Source organism: Echiichthys vipera (genome assembly GCF_963691815.1).
Source record: "Echiichthys vipera genome assembly, chromosome: 4".
In the NCBI taxonomy this organism is placed as follows: domain Eukaryota; kingdom Metazoa; phylum Chordata; class Actinopteri; order Perciformes; family Trachinidae; genus Echiichthys; species Echiichthys vipera.
The window spans coordinates 9462085-9474152 of NC_139829.1; positions in this window are offsets into that span (position 1 = coordinate 9462085).

Here is a 12068-nt window from a genome sequence, read left to right on the forward strand (position 1 = left end):
CTTCAGCGCCTCCGGCATGACAATAATTTACAGAGCACATTGGACGTCATCCTTTTATGAATCCTGATACGCACCACATGTCCCATATCTGTCTTGTTACAATTAACACTGTTTTCTCTCACACACGTGAAATGAAATACAGATACATTGTGACTCAGAATGAATACGTGAAAGAATGATGGGACTTTTGAAGGCACAGCGCCTACAAGCTTAATGATCACATTCAATTAGATTTACTCTATCAGCATGCTAATGGACCACAGAATGCAACAAGTTTAAGTGATCCACTTACTCACAGAGGGCGCTGTTCTTCTTTTATTACGAGTCTGCCCTCTGCTGGTTGCTGCAAGCTTTCAATGCAGGAGAGATTTGTAATGCTGCAACTTCACTTTTGTAGTTTCAGTCACTTAAATGTAATGATTTACTTAACTCAAAGTTTGCTTACTAAATCATTTCAAAAGAGTATGGTGACTCCTTGGCCCTTTAAAAACAGACATGATGATTTCAAGATTTTCTGCTTCCTTCCTGAGAAATCGTTCCCCCCTCCATATGTGGATTTTCATTCGACAGCAGCTGTGGGTCCTCTCTTGACGCCCCAGTCTCTCCCTCTCCACCAGTGTCTAAACTCAGGCCACCCTGAGAAGAATCAGCTGTCCACTTGTTTAGGCAGACAAGAGTGCTGAGGATGAGAATGACTTTGAGTGATTACGGCCGGCTCTGGATGCATTTATGTTATGTTTATGCTGTTTTAGTTGAACTAGCATTTTATGCTGTACAACTCTCTTTCAACTCTTTTGTGTGAACCGGTCACATAAGACGTAGGAAAGTGTGTTATTTAAACTCATTGATTTAATCAGTTAGCAAAATTGTAACCAATAGTTTTAAATGATTAAATAACAGATTATTTGACCATTTGTTTCAGCTGTTGCTAGTTGCTAGACAGAACAGGCAACTTTTCAAAGATATTTTTTGTGGCTTTGAATTGAAAGCACAGTTGGTAGGAAATGAGAGAGAGAGAGAGAGAGAGAGAGAGAGAGAGAGAGAGAGAGAGAGAGAGAGAGAGAGAGAGAGAGAGAGAGAGAGAGAGAGAGAGAGAGAGAGAGAGAGAGAGAGAGAGAGAGAGAGAGAGAGAGAGAGAGAGAGAGAGAGAGAGAGAGAGAGAGAGAGAGAGAGAGAGAGAGAGAGAGATGCAGCAAAGGGCCGCAGGTTGGAGTCGAACCCGTGCTGCTGCGGCGAAGACTTTTGCCTCCCCGTCACATTTTCACAAAACTCAATGTCACCTTGAGATTGAAAATGTGACGGGCATTTCTCACGATTTGACTATTTTCTTTCTGATTACATTAATCAAGAAAATAATGCTCAAATCAATTGATAATAAAAATTAAAATAATGTTTGGTTGCAGCTCATATCTTTATTCATCGTTTGAGAACTGTACTATTCCCAATAACAAAGAAAGAATAAAATGTGAATAAGTGGTAAAGCAACACATAGAAAATAACTATTTTTAAAAAAGGTTCCCATGTTGTCATATTATTCATATCATGCTCTCATTATCTGCTCTTGCGTCAAACTCATAGACAAAAATCTCATTGAACAGAATAGGAATTTAAAGGAGTTCAAAACTTACATTTACACCCGCCACATTCATCACATTTCTCAGACTGAAATTCTCTAGATATTGTATAAAATGACCCCAAATGTTTCAAAGAGATGGTTTACCTTTACTAATGTGAGTCATCTTTTGCGGGGTTACAGTTATGGCCAATTATTTGATCCAGTTAATGAACTTTGTTTTACTGATCTTAATCCAAGCAGTAATCAAAGATTTAAAGCAACAATATCTTTCTTAGCTGTATGATGTTTATCAGGGTGTAGACCCAGAATGAAGAGCTTCGGGCCAGGTGTTAAATGTAAGCCCAGTGTATTCTCCAGGGCTTGTTTAATCTCCCTCCAGAACTCTTTCACTTTATCAGATTCCACACCTAATGCACAGCTCTGGGATAGTGCTATTATACTTGTTTAGTTTTTATGGTGTCACATACGTATGTCCTCATCAGTCAATAACCCTGAACCTATCTGACTCAACATACTGTAGATGTCACCCAAATGTACTTTACTTTTTAGGGGATGAATTAATCTTATATGTGGCAGCAGACAATCTATGAGGACTGGGTATTTCAAGGGGGTTAAAACATATCTATACTACATCAAAATGTGACATGTACCTTAATGTTCTGCAAACGTATCTGTTGTGCTGTTGTGCGTCCAAACCCTCACGTGTCTGTCCCGCAAACCCCCGAGCCACTTCACTCTTTTACAGATTTCTGTACATCATTATCGTATAACTGCGATGACACTGATTGTTTTGCAACCACCCCTCTTCCGGCATGTCATTGTGGACAAAAAGCTGTCCTTAATTGACTTGCCTGAATAAACGAATAAATATGAAATAAACACAAGATCACGGGTTACTAATAATACCCAAGGGGAACATTTGAATGTGTTTGATCAGTCCATCAGTGCAGCACTATGCGTACCAACCGGGCTCCCAGCCTCTGTGAATTGTCTCTTTGTTGGCATGCTGCTGACGTTATATTTTAATGAAGAAAGGAGATGATGAGGAGGGGGAGCATTTACATTCATGGCTCCCAGAAGAGCGCATCACTGCAGCATATTATTACATAAAGCAATTAGGGGGCCCCACAGCCCCCAGATTATGGGGGATGCTTTCCCCATGATGACACAGGACGGTGATGACTATTGACTCCAGTCGGCTCAGAGTATGTTGCATGTTTGCAATGATGTCACTGCCCAAACCCCCGGTGGGAAACTCTCATGAAATGAATCATAGGTTGAGAGGACAGAGGGGGAGAAACACCAGCATTGAGGGAGGAACGATCGAGAGTCCTCTGATGGTTATAATAAAAAAGTTATTCATGGAGTGCCTTCTCAAACACGCTTTCATGAAGATGTTAAAGCAGTAATCATTTATATTTTTATCATAATGTGTCAAATGACAGTGTGAAACAATGTTACAGGTGCTGCTGGTAGATAATTATCACTTGAATCCGCAGCTCCTCTCGCTTGACAGAGCTTTAGCTCATTGATTAGCTGTCCAAGCCATAACTTTACCATTTTGGTTTAGTCTTGCCGCTCTCATAGTGTTGTTTTCTGACACAAGCAGGCAGCTGTTTTCAGTGAGAACGTACCCCACCTTTAAGAGCCCACTGAATAATACTGGAGCATTTATCAGATGAAGTGACAAATATGTGCCTCAGAAGGTGGTAGAGACCACAACCAGAGCTAAAAGGAGAGTGAGTATTGGACTTACACCAGTGTGGTGGGCAAACACCACACTAGTGAAGACTAGATTCCATAAATGATAATGTTCCTAAAACTTAAAAGGTGACAATAAGTCAATTTTGTGTTCACAATATGCGACCCGACCCCGGATAAGCGGTTGAAGATGAGATGAGATGAATAGTTTCTGCTACCAAAAAAATGTTATTCAGGTTTAAAGTGAGACTACTGTATATATATTTTTAAGAAGAAGTAACACAATCTTCTTTTTAGAAATGAAAAGTTGAATTCATAATCAATAATCCAGGGTATTTGCTGCCTTACTTGGTCCTATATGACCAGTAGCTAATGATGGCTAATGCTAGTGCACTTATTGCTGTGTAACTTACATTTCTGTATCAGTTATACACTTGTGCCCCTGTTCGCCTCATGAGGATGTTCTTTAAAGCTGGGCATAAAGTGCAAAATTTGAGCTCGTTTTTGACCCGCTTTTTGATCCGCACAACTCACTTGAGAGTCGACCAAACTTCAGCTTTTCCGGATGTCGTTTGCCATGTAGTGGACAGGAGTGAGCGAGGAGCGATCATGGCCTGACCAACTGCTCCTGACTGGCCACTAGACGTTGGGATGAATTTCTGATTTGTAAGATATTTTATAAGACTGTCATAAGACTCTCTCAAAGGCTGTCTTCATTCTCTGTTCATACGTACGATTACAAAAAGTAATGCACTGTGATTTATATGTAATCCACGTATTTATTAATGTAGAAATGATACCCGAAACAAAGGAGGAGTCAGGTGATGTAAGAGCACTAACATCAACGTAGGGTCAAGTCAAGTCAAGTCAAGTCAGTTTTATTGTCAAAAATTGCAATATGCATGACATACAAAATGCAAAAAATGAAATTACAGTCCTCTCAGACCCAGTGCAATCGGCATATTAATAATTAAAAATAAAAATAGACTAAAGAATTAACAATTTTTTTTATATATACAACATAATAAAAATAATAAAAATAATAAAATAATAAAAAAATAAAAGGGGTCAGGGTGGTGGATGGGTCCCGAAACACAGGACTTTCACCTGTGGGTCAGTGTTTGTGTCATTGAGGTGTTCATGTCCCATGTCACACCAGAACTGTTTTTCGTATCTTAACTACGGTAAGTTGTTTTGGTGCCTCCACTCAAACGTCAAACCGTTGTACGATATCTTACGAATCTGTTTCAATCACATTTCTAAGATATCATACCAGAGAGGGTTCCTGGTTCGAATCCCGGCTGGGGCCCTTCTGTGTGGAGTTTGCATGTTCTCCCCGTGTCTGCGTGGGTTCTCCGGTTTCCTCCCACAATCCAAAGACATGTGTCTTGTTAGGTTAGTTGATAACTCTAAATTGCCGTAGGTGTGAATGGTTGTCTGTCTCTGTTTGTCTCTATGTGCCCTGTGATAGACTGGCGTCCTGTCCAGGTTGTAACCCGCCTCATGCCCGATGTCAGCTGGGATCGGCTCCAGCCCCCCGCGACCCCGACAGGGACAAGCGGTTGAAGAAGAATGAATGAATGACAAATTGTTGTGCATAGTTTTTCACAAGATATCATATGGACCTGTTGATGAGAATACGTTGTGATCTAGCATCTACCAATTGAAAGCTCCGGAAAAATCTGGTAATTGGACCTTGAGTATTTTTTTTTTCATACACCAAAATCACACCTTCATATAGCAGGAACCTCGGCATCATTTTGTTAACGTTTGTATCACTATCATGAAAAAAACAAACACTTCATGCATCAATGAATCATCAGGCCAAACAATCTGAACATAACATACAGAAACCACAAACGTGTCTTTCTCTTCTCCCCATCTTCAGAGTTAATTAAGCAGAATTCAAAGTCATCTTATCTGACCAGCTTTGGTGAGACAATTCTAATTAGAGTAACAACTTGACAGTGGACAAACGATGCATCAATCTCCTACTTTAAAGAAAAAATGTGCTCTCCAATTTTCAAACAGCTCATGACTAAATGTTACAGGCTTTGAAGTCCTAACTATTCAGGGGCTGGGCCCTTGCCTGGTCGGACTGCCCCCCCTCTAGATCTGGCTCCAGGGTGAAAGTCGACTTTGAAGTGCAGACTAGACCAGGGGGAGGTATTTCAATAGGCCTCTAGTTCAGTCGAGGGCTAAAGTTGCAGCCGTAAAGGGGGGGGGGGGGAGAAAATGAGAGAGGGAAAGCAGCGAAAGAGAGGAGTCTTTTGAAATGAGGCACCTGTACATTTGAGGCTTGCAAGAACAGGTATGTTCCCAGGGGTTAGGGGCCTTTGGAGAATTCAAAGTCATTTCAGTCAGCTCCAACACTCATAATGTGTTCTGAGAAGTGAGGAGGATAGGGGGGATATGATGTTGATACACTCGCACAGGCGTGAACATGTTCTCAAAGGACTGGATGGATGGAATCTGTGCTCACACTCATTGCACAGCAATACGACACAGAAAACAGGGAATGCCGTGGCTCACTTTGCTTCCATTAGTGAAATAATAAATCCTGTACACCTAACGAGAGCTATAAACGTCTATTCTACTGCTAGAGCTATGTAGAAACAATATTTAGGTCTTTCTCCTAAAAACCGGGAAACACAACATGTAAAAAAGTGAGAAAGAGAAGGAAAAAAATCCTCATCAGTGATCAAAGAGTGAAAGAGTGAGTCGGGTTTGCCTTGTGGCGGCATGACGGGAAAGTGGATGAGGAAACCAGACTGGAAACAGGAGATAGATGACGACCCCTCAGGACAGTGTGTGTGTGTGTGTGTGTGTGTGTGTGTGTGTGTGTGTGTGTGTGTGTGTGTGTGTGTGTGTGTCACTTCTTCCAATTTACAATCTCAGATCAAACATCCATTTGTATTGTGAAAAGAAATGACAGGAAGTATTGATGCACTAGAAGAAAAAAAAGGACATTTTAGGGAATATTTCTTGCCCAGAGTACTGGTATTAAACACACAACATCAAGCATTCATTAGGAGCGTTAAAGGTGCTTGGTAGGCAGATTCTTTGGACAGAGGTGAGCAGCTGCAGGCTTCATATTTAAAGGACAGATTTGAGAGTGGAATCTATCTTCTCATCTAATGGTCGCCAACAACTCAAGCAAGCATATGTAACAAAATATCAACTTTTTTATCTCATTTAATCAAATTAAGTGAGATGAATAATCCCTGGCTGAGTAGGGATGGGACGCTAATTGTTTTTATCATGGATCGCGATAAAAAAAAACCCGAAACAGTCACAATGAGTTAATTGAGGAGAATTGGCTTCAGTTTATTTCAGTGTTGCCTCTAACCATAACATTAATCTGGACACAGCTCATGAGTAACAGTTCAAATCAGGCAGACTTTTTTTTATATTTTTTTATTGGAAATCCATCTTCTCCTTTGATGTATCAAATTAAAAGAACAAGAAAGCAAAACGTGTCCGTTGCATTTACAATAAACATCTTATTAACCACAACAACAAATTAAAGTTTGATCATTTAATATAATCTCTGGCAGAGAGCAAAAGTAATGCTAATGTTGTTTGCCTGAACTTCTCAAGGTGATGACATGTCAGTGTTGTGTTCACAGCTTGTTGTGCACTCCACAAACAGGCAAAACATGTTTTAATGCAGTATTCATCTTTTAATAAAAAGTACCTCAGGGTATATTCCTTATTTCATAACAATTTTTGTTTTTAATTTATTTGGTCTTGTACTTTGGATGTTTTCTTTCTATTATTATCTTTTCTATTATTTCTCATTACTTACATACATGTATTACTTATTCAATTAAATATTGCAGTGTTACTTTATTGATTAATATATGTTCGCTTTCAAAAACTGAAAATGTACTTTGACCCTTAAAAGTGTGTAATAAATGTGTAAATATATATATATATATATATATATAAATTTGTATTATTATTTTTTTTCCATTTATTATTATTTATTTAGTATGTATTACGTCATTTATTTTTTAATTTGTTACTTTATGTGCTTGGAAAATGTACTTGACACTTACACAGGAAATGTTTAGCAATAAATATGTGTAAAAAACAACATTTTTTTATCTCATATTTCTAAAATGTGGCAACTGAAGCCGTTTTGATGATTTGACGACTTTTATGTGCTTGCATGAGTCTTTCGATTTCTGGGTGGCATCTTCACTGATTGAATGCTCTGATTGTAAGTCACATATCAGCTAAATTAATGTAATGTTGTAATACAGATTTTACTGTCCCTCTATACCTGAAAATAAGTTCCTGTTTTCTACACAAACAAATGAATAAATCCCCTGAACAGGTGAGTATACAACTGACCAACGAGTGCTAAAACTGCCAAACAAAAAGTTGTTTCTCAACATAAATATCCGTGAGAAGAATTGTATCGGCTTAGATTTATGGATTTAGCAATAGGCATAAGCAAGAAACCCCTTTAGGTTTTATCTCTTGCTGCCAAAAACGCAAATACCAAACTTTCTTTCCCTCCTTCAATAACTGTTCTGTCTTTTCAGTCCTTCGAACACTTTAACTCACTCTTTCTCATCTTCATTCTTCTCCTCTATGTCTCCATCTCTCCTCACTAGCTCCACACCGCTCTCTCTGATGGTTCGACATATTCCCCAGCGCCCCATTCGATTGCTCCATCGCTGCTTTTGACTGCAGGCAACAAATCATCCCTCTGAGGAGGAAAAAAACAATGCGTCAGAGCACCGAATCCCCAATGAAAAGCTGGTCCGCCCATCACTCACGCTGATCTCAGAAGAAGGGATCTGTGGTTTGCGTGAGAGGACGTGCTGACATAGTGCAACGCTTTGCCACATGTGCCACCTCAGCGGTCGGGTGGCAGTGGAGATGTAAGGATGTGGGGGGTGGGAGTGAGGGAGAACTGGTCCGGGAGAGAAATGTGGCTCACCATGACTGAAAACAGATCATCTTCCCTGATGGCTCTCTTTGATGTCTGTGAGACTTATTTTGTTTTCTGCTGATTTTGTGGTAATGGGTGCACATGCTCATAGACTCACACACACACACACACACACACACACACACACACACACACACACACACACACACACACACACACACACACACACTTACAGTTGAAGGACACATCAAAGGGACTTCAGTTCAAACTTAGCCAGTAGATGCAAATTCAATTTCCTTTGAGAGTCAGATCTTTGAAGCACCAGCTCATTGAATTACTTGCTTTACTGTATTCAAATAATTAGTTGACTAGATGTTCAGCTCGGACATGGACAGAACCTCTGAAGTACTGCGAGACTCCTTTGTCCTCAGAAGTTTACCCTTCACCTCGAAAACAGCCGTTGAGAAAATGATCTCACCGCTAACATGTCTATTCAGTGGCTGTTCTGGGGCTTTTGATCATATTACACGAGCTTACTCAGCAGATGGAGATTGGAGATTGCTGAGTTGGGGGTGCAAACTCCTTGTATGCAGTTTTCATCTACGCTTTAAAGGGAACATAAGCTCATTTTCAGGTTCACACTTTAGGTCATTTTGGGTTTCTACTAGAACATGCTTACCGTATTTTCCAGACTATAAGTCGCACCAGCTAAAAAATGCATAATGAAGAAGAAAAAAAACATGTACAGTATAAGTCACACTGGACTATAAATCGCATGTTTGGGGGGAAATTTATTTTATAAAATCAAAGACCAAGAACTTACATTTCATCAAAGGAGAAAGTCATTTATATTCATTGGCTTGGCAACTACCTGGGCGTGGAGACGTAACTGCACCGTTGACAAGCCTCTCCCGGCAGCACGTTGTTCAAGCACCCATTTATGAACTAGTTCCTCTAGCTGTGGCCATCTAGCTTTTAGCTTGCGATTAGATTTTTTTGTTTTCTTTATTGCAGTTAGAGTATCCCCCGCTTTTCGCCAGGCCCTCATAAGTTTCTCCCTCATTCCAAACGTTCTTTCTGCTGCTCGATAACCCTTTTCATCTTCAGTGGTACAGGAGGAATAGCAGCGGCAGATACTGGCACACAAGCCTAGAGCGTCCTCTTGCGGCCGTCAGTGTAAAAAAACTAACATGTGTATGTTATTATATATTTTAATATATAATTCACACCTGGGGCGGCACGGTGGGGTGGTGGTTAGCACTGTCACCTCAAAGCAAGAGGGTTGCTGGTTAAAATCCCGGCTGGGGCCCTTCTGTGTGGAATCTGCATGTTTTCCACATGTCTGCGTGGGTTTTCTCCGGGTTCTCCGGCTTCCTCCCACAGTCCAAAGACATGCATGTGTTAAGTTAATTAATGACTCTAAATTTCCCTTAGGTGTGAGTGTGAATGGTCGTCTGTCTCCGTCTGTCTCTATGTGCCCTGCCATAGACTGGCGTCCTGTCCAAGGTGTACCCCGCCTTATGCTCGATGTCAGCTGGGATCGGCTCCAGCAAATCTGCAGTAAACACTCCACCTCCACATCACACTAGCGTGAACCTTTCGCCGCCATTGTTTTAAATGTCCGCGCATGGTACGCCCTTCTTTTTTCTATGTCCGAACAGGCGCACATAAAATGACGTAAGAACCGCCGTAGGCCTCTTGCTCGTGCTAGTACACGTGCGCACGCTCATGTTCGTACATGTGCAAATAGGTTTTACAAAGGCCCACCTCTCCTAAACGGGCCGCGGACGGCAAGCGCCTAGCTGCGGTACGGTTGCACTCACACTGGTCAAACGAACTAGACTTTACCTGTAAAATCTGTTTGGGCAAGGTACGGATGGAGCCCTAAGGGCGCACTTTCCGGAAAATACGTTCGGAAAATATGGTGCATGTTTTAATGTCCAAAATAAAATAAAAAACCTCAGTTTTATCGTCTGTCTCTTTAAGCCAACTCTGCTTTGAATGGTAGCGTTTCCGGGTCTTCAGCATTACTCTTGACGTCCCTGCAGCCATCATTGCAGCCAGGGAATGACTGTAACGACACTGCAGCGACAATCTCTACCTATGTAGGTACCTACATACCTAGGTGTACCTAAGTTGTGACATCACAACCATACAGAAATTCCAACGGCTCGTTTAAAGGCACAGTTTCTGAATACTGTGTGTATTTTTCTGTGGATTGAGCGTTTCATACTTTCACAGTATAAATATAGCCCTTCTACCTGCTTTATAATTTAAAAAACAAATACATCATCACACTCAAAATGGGACCTTTAACTTTGATCATTGTGTGTTTAATCCTGTGTTTTTAGCAAAACCAAGATGACTGAAAGTGATACTGAAATCTGAACTGAACTGAACCCTCGTGAAGTGATTTATAAATATGATTTGGTTAACATTCATGCAAAATCAAAACATTACTTAAGTCAGTTTTGAAGCCCTTTGTGTAAATCAACTTTCATAATGTTTGCTGATCTTGTCTGAACTGTTTTAAGAGAATAATCTCTGCAGCACTTTAATCTAAAATATGTATTTCTGTAGCACTGCTGAAGCTGGTAGTTTCAGTCTATTGAAAGTCAGTTGCATCATCCCGGCTTTGGTTGTTGTATCTTGTACTGTCTTAGCTTCTGAAGGTGTGTTTACGGCAGACTGATCAGCTGTGATTAAGAATATTTGTTTGTGTGATGTGTTGGGTGAGCAAAAGTTAAGCTGTTGTGTGCATGTGAGGTGCATGTAGCTTTCACTGTTTTAGTCCTGAGAGGAAATATAATTGGAGGATGGATGCAGAACATTATAGAATCATTTCAGTGAAATATAATTTAACAGTAGGAAAAACTGTATTTTTGGGAATTCACATTATCTTTCTATGAACTGAAATAGTGCATGCAGATCTGAGATTAGATTTGTTGTTGTATATGGAGAAAGTATTTTACCACAAGGAGGCAGAAATGAGCAAGATTTTCTCACTTTCACCGGATTGAATTCTATAACAGGCTTTGTTTCTGTGTGTCCTTTGCCGTTTTAAACACCAGAGGGCAGTAGGACACATGACTTCTGCATGGGCAGTACATGCCACACTTCAACCGGTCAAAAGCATGAGTGGGAAGTCAGGTTTAAGTTATTATCAAGTCTTATAAACACTTTTATCAAGTCTCTTGTTGTAGGAGTTTGACACTGAAAAAAAGAGGAAGAGGAAGTGAGATGTCATGAAGAATGATGCAGGTTGTGATGAATGGAAGATTAGCGTGGGTTTCATCATTTTGAGGGCCGGACATCATCTCTCTTGCCTCTGTGTTGCATCAGATCACTCTTGCACCATAGTGGAGCCAGTCCGATCTGTACAAGTTAAGATCAAATCATGCATGATACCGTGAAATGCACACTTTTTTTTTTGTTGTTGTTGAAGATTTGTAATCTATTTCATCTGGTAAACCGTATTTTTCACTGTCACTTCATAATGCTCCTTCGGCGCCACTGAGACAAATTCATGAGCAGTCAGTCAGCTCTGTTTATGTACATTATTTAGGGATTTACCATCAACACACTTTACATAAATTAAGACCCTGCAGTATAAAAGTGAGCACAGCCGCATCAGCAGGTTATTACGAGGCTCCTGCCCAATCTGTGTCTGAACATTACAGTGTTGTCCCTGACAAACAGCACTGTTGTTGTTGTTGTTGTTGTTGTTGTTAGTCTGCCAATACAGTGCGAGCAGAGTAAATGTGGCCCATTGAACAAAAAGAGCGCTATGTCAGCTCTCTGTACCAACAAAGCACGGCTTATCTGGGCAAACAAAGTGCTTGCAGAGACCCTTAGACAATTACGGAAAGGAAGGACAACAAGCAC